The sequence below is a fragment of the Drosophila subpulchrella genome, unplaced genomic scaffold, assembly GCF_014743375.2.
Source record: "Drosophila subpulchrella strain 33 F10 #4 breed RU33 unplaced genomic scaffold, RU_Dsub_v1.1 Primary Assembly Seq41, whole genome shotgun sequence".
In the NCBI taxonomy this organism is placed as follows: domain Eukaryota; kingdom Metazoa; phylum Arthropoda; class Insecta; order Diptera; family Drosophilidae; genus Drosophila; species Drosophila subpulchrella.
In genome coordinates, this window is record NW_023665629.1 from 1282363 (window position 1) to 1288362 (window position 6000).

Genomic DNA, 6000 nt, shown 5'->3' on the forward strand with positions numbered 1-6000 from the left:
GCTTGTTGAGCAGTTTTACTTTTACAAAAGGAGAAAGGAACAAGAGCACAACAGAACAAGAACTATCAACTATTCATTGGGCAATAACACACTTCAGACCATATATTTATGGTAGACACTTCACTGTCAAAACAGATCACAGACCACTTACGTACCTGTTTTCCATGATAAATCCGAGTTCCAAACTCACGCGAATAAGGCGTGAATTAGAAGAGTTCGACTTCACTGTAGAGTATCTAAAGGGAAAAGATAATTTCGTAGCAGAAGCGTTATCGAGAATAACCATCGAAGAGCTAAAAGACATTACCAGAAATATAAATAAAACCACTACAAGATATCAAAGTAGACAGAAATCCTGCGCAGGAGAAAAAGAAATAGAGTTGCCTAGGCAATCTATAGAAAAAGCTTCAAAGCCCAACGTATACGGAGTCATCAATAATGACGAAGTACGTAAAGTAGTGACCTTGCACGTAAATAAAATGACCTGTTTCTTCAAACATGGAAAGATATGTTAGCATTTTATTTACAAATGGAATTCTTGACTTAGGTCTGTTCTTCCAAAGGTTTGAAATGCAAGCCGGTATATATAAAATCAGCCAACTAAAAGTGACTCCGTGGGAAAATATCTTTGAACAAGTTTCAATAGATGATTTCAAAAAAAAAGGGCAATATGACACTGAAATCATTGAGAGTAGCGCTACTTAACCCTGTGACCGTAATATATAATGATAAAGAAAAAGAAGCTATACTGTCTACATATCACAACGATCTAGTACAAGGAGGTCACACTGGCATAACTAAAACCTTGGCGAAGGTCAAAAGACATTATTATTGGAAAGGTATGACCCGATATATTACTAAGTACAAAAGAAAATGTCAAAAATGCCAAAAATCAAAAGTGACAACACATACAAAGACTCCTATGACAATCACAGACATTACAATAAATGCTTTCGACAGAGTGATAGTAGACACAATTGGTCCACTACCAAAATCAGATAACGGTAACGAATATGCTGTCACACTTATATGTGATCTAACAAAATATTTAGTTGCCATTCCAATTGCCAATTAAAGTGCAAAACTGTCACAAAAGCTATTTTCGAATCTTTTATATTAAGGTACGGTCCAATGAAGACGTTCATTTAGGACATGGGAACCGAATATAAAAATTCAATCATAAACGACTTGTGCAAATATTTAAAAATTAAAAATATAACATCTACAGCTCACCACCATCAGACAGTTGGAACAGTAGGAAAAGGTCACAGAACATTTAACGAATACATACGCTCATACATATCGATTGATAAAAATGATTGGGACGTATGGTTAAAATATTTCGTATTCTGTTTCAACACTACACCCTCAGTGGCACATGATTATGGTCCATATGAGTTAGTTTTTGGCAAAACATCGAATTTGCCAAAACAATTTAATACCATAAAAAACATAGAGCCTATATATAACATAGATGATTATGCTAGAGAGAGTAAATATAGATTAGAAATAGCACATAAAAGAGCTAGAATTATGATAGAGGAAACTAAGAGGAAAAACAAAGAATTTTATGACCTTACGGCAAATGACATAGATACATATATCTATAGGAGATAAAGTTTTAATGAAAAATGAAACAGGACATAAGCTAGATTCAAAAAAATATTCTGGACTATATACGGTAGAAAGTTTAGAAGATAACGAAAATATAATAATTTCAAACAATAAGAATAAGAAACAAACAGTACATAAAGATAGATTAAAAACTTTTATTTCATAATCAGTTCATTACTCTTACAAATATTTCAAGTATGGCCATACATAGAAGTAAAAACATAATTACACAAAAAAAAACATTAACAAGAAAGGAAGTTAACTTCGGCAAGCCGAAGTTTGTATACCCTTACAGCTATAATTATTAAATTTTAAAATACAAAAAATGATATTCCCAATAGTATAAGATAATATGTCAAAAAACACAGAAGCTAAAATTTGTTTCATATTATTTTCCCACCAATTTTCCGATCGTTCCTATGGCTATATGATATAGTCGTCCGATTTTGATGAAATTTAATTCGAAACTCAGAATTAATTAAAAAATGTTACTTCCAAGCGTAGGAGGTTATAGTTAAAAACAAGAAAGAACGCTATAGTCGAGTACGTCGACTATCAGATACCCGTTACTTAGCTAAAGGGACAAAAGGGAAATGGAGATATGAAAGCAGCAAAGCGAGATTGAAATGGTTATGTGGACGGTAGACAGATTTAAGCGTTATGGGCGTTAGAGTGGGCGTGGCAAACTTTTTTTTGGATCAATCAAAAGGTATTGACGAGACTAATACATTTCAGTTAAAATTTTTTTGTATCATGGAAATTGTGGGCGCCACAGGCTTAGGCGGGTTGTGGGCGTTAGAGTGGGCGTGGCATATTCGAGTAACAAACTTGCGCTGCGTACAAGGCTACGAAGTCTACTTCTGAAATCCCCATTCTCTGTCCTTGATAGTTTCCGAGATAGTTTCCGCGTTCATATTTACGATTTTTTGAAGTTTGGGGGCGGTTTGTGGGCGATAAAGTGGGCGTGGCAAACTTTTTTTTGGGTCAATCGATAGGTATTGATGAGAACAATACATTTCAATTAAAATTTTTATTCTAGCATCAAAACTGTAGGAGCCACAGTTTTGGGCGGTTTGTGGCCGTAAATGTGGACAGACAGACGGACAGACGGACATGGCTAGATCGACTCGGCTAGTGATCCTGATCAAGAATATATATACTTTATGGGGTCGGAAACGCTTCCTTCTGCCTGTTACATACTTTCCGACGAATCTAGTATACCCTTTTACTCTACGAGTAACGGGTATAAAAACACCAAAGATATAATTTAAAAAAGTTTTTTTTCCGATTATTCCTATGGGAGCTATTAGATATAGTTGTCCGATCCTTCTGGTTCCGACTTATTTACTACCTGCAAAAGATATAAGACTTTTGGGAAAGTTTCAGCCCGATAGCTTTAAAACTGAGAGACTAGTTTGCGTAGAAACGGACGGACAGACGGACAGACGGACATGGCTAGATCGACTCGTCTAGTCTAGTCTATGTATATATACAAGTATATATTCTTATATACAAATTAATATACTAAGAAAATAACTCCATATATGTAATTACGTTATTTTTCTAAAGGAGGGAGATGTAGTATGTTCACATTTCGAATGCACACTGTACTCAGTGATTCGCATTAATATTATTATAAACACATTGTAGCACTTGGCCACAGTATGTGAGCCACAAATTCAAGTCCCAAACAGTTCTTCAAGTGCCCGGTAATATGATCACCGTTGAGTGCACTGGGACTGGGCTGGGATTGGACAGTGCTGAGTCTGCATATTTGACATGCGCGACTGCTCTGTCACCGAGTGAACATAAGACCTCTCCTCCGCCGCGGCGACTCTTCGCCAGCGGCTACTAATACATATATCTATACATAAGCATTGAACGCTGCTCTGCCGGCGTTTCTGGCGGCGCAGGTACACTCTCAGTAGCTGTACAAAGAATTGTAATAGAGTTAAGAATTCATTGAACAAAGAGAACTCCAATGCAAAGGTAGGCGTAATATCTTATTGGTACAGCAAATCTTATTGGGACAATTTATATATATTTACATGAGTCGTTCTTCGCCCGAATAAAAAATCAGGAGATTTTTTATATTGGTTGGTTATTCTTTATTAGAACGTTGGAAAAAGACTAATTGTATGTTACAGAATTGGTTAGAATGAAACCTCGGTTTGCGTCTTAGAATTTACTGTTAGTGCATTAGGTGATGCAATCGCAAGTGGATGATGCGATCGCCACTTCTTTGTTTATGTTTACATAATTCGGTCTTATTAGATTTTGCGATCTTATTGGATTTTTACGTTTATGGAATTACGTCATTGTTGACATTCGGACTTAATCAATTTTCTTTGTTTGTTTGCATTGCGGGATCTCGAGCTTCTGTATCGTTTTTAATCAAAGCCGAAAGTGGCGATTCTGTTTATTTGTGAACGGTTTCGTTCTTTAAACTGGTGGCCGTTGAGAAATCGCAGTGCAGACACGTCACTCCCCCATCACTTAGACAAAATCGTATGGTTATTTATGTGATTTTGGGGTATAGTTGTGGTATTTCTTGTAACTCTTGTGTTTCTATTGTTGGGTCGTCACCTTTTGTGTTATTGTATTTTATAAGTATTCTTTTAGGTATTTCCTTAAATTTATAAAGTAGGTACAGTGATACACTTAATATTAAGAGACCCAGTGTTACAATTACAATTATTTTGTAAATCTGGTTTTCTTTATTTTGTTCAAAAATTATTTCTTTTGCTTGGATGTATGATATTGGTTCTAATTTGGTGACATTATTTCTTGTGTATATGTTTTATGTGTAGTCAGAATTATAATTGCTTATGAATAAATCGTTAAATGCAATTGAGCAATTGTGTATTTTGATCATATTGTTTCCTTCAATTACAATTTCATTTTTAATACAATTTTGATTTAGTATAGTTTTTGACAAATTCCATGTAACTATGATATTTGGTTCGACATAATTAAATTGGGTAGTTAATAGCGTTTTTGTGAACCTGCAACTAGTATTTGTTTGATTAACAAGACCTAAAAGACATGCGTTGGTAACAGGTTTTTTTGTTTCTTTGTTATACAAACAATTTCTGTATACGTAATATTTGTTTTGGGTGTTATCTTGTAATGTTTTATTATTTTCATCTGGATAAGGTAATATTTCGTATACGGGAAGTTTCTTTATTTCTCTGGGTATGTGGGATATAATTAAAATTTCGTTTGAATCTGACCTAAGCCAAGTTGAGGTTTTTATATTCAGAAGTATCTCAGAATTAATGTTTGTCAAGTAGTCGTGTTTTAATAACTTTGGATTGAATATTCCTAATCTTGCTAACTGCATTCCCATTTCCAGGTCTTCAATGTATTCTGCGAAATGTTCTAAATTAAAAATCAATAATTCAAGTATTTTTTCGTTTTCGTTGTATTCGAGATGCTTGTTTATTATATCGATGCCTTTGTTAACTGTATCGATTATATTATTTAGTTCGTTTACCTGTACACTGTTTTGAGCTATTACATTGATTTTTTCTTCTAATTCTTCTTTATCATTGTTATCTAATGTTCCAAAAAGATATTTGTAAGATGTTCCTACAAAATTAGCTAATCCTCTTTTGTTTCTTTTAACAATTTTTAACCCATTCATTTCTCTTTGTAGTTTTTCCGTTAAATATTTAATCTGTATTATTTCCTTAAAGCCAAACGCTTGTGATAGCAAATTTTTGTAAGTTTCTTCCGTTTTTGTAATATTAATTGTGAAGCAATGGTATTCAAAACTATCTGGGATGTTGATTGTGTCGGTCATAAATAATAAATAGCCATTGTATGATTTTATATGGTTAATTTCTATAAATTGGTTGTTACCCATTGGCATCATTATTATTAACATTGATGTCAGAAAGATGAAAGTCAAAGCGCTGGGTCTTGATCTGGGTCCTCCTGCAAATATTTACTTTTATTAACTTTCTTTTGTCTCTGGAAGTTTGTTTTGTAATGTTTTATTTTTCGACCTCTGTTAGTTTCCTCAAAATGATCATTATCTATTTGTTCTATATTTCCTGTCTTTTTATAAGGATTGTGTAATTTCCCGTGAATTATGGGAGCCTTTCTAAATTTGGTATTTACCTCAAAATGTTGTCGTTTTTTATTAAGTTGTTCTATTTTAGCTTCTTTTATAATTTGGCTATTATATTCAGGGGTACCTGCAAAAATAAAAATATCAGCTGGGGTTCTACCTGTTGCATTGTGTTTTATTTTGTGATTGTAAGTATACAGTATTTCCATTTCCATTTCCATTTTCATAAGTTTATTTTCCGGATTGTCGCTGGTCTCGATCACACGTATTTTTTCGTTAATTGTTTTGTGTAATCTTTCTACATCTGATAC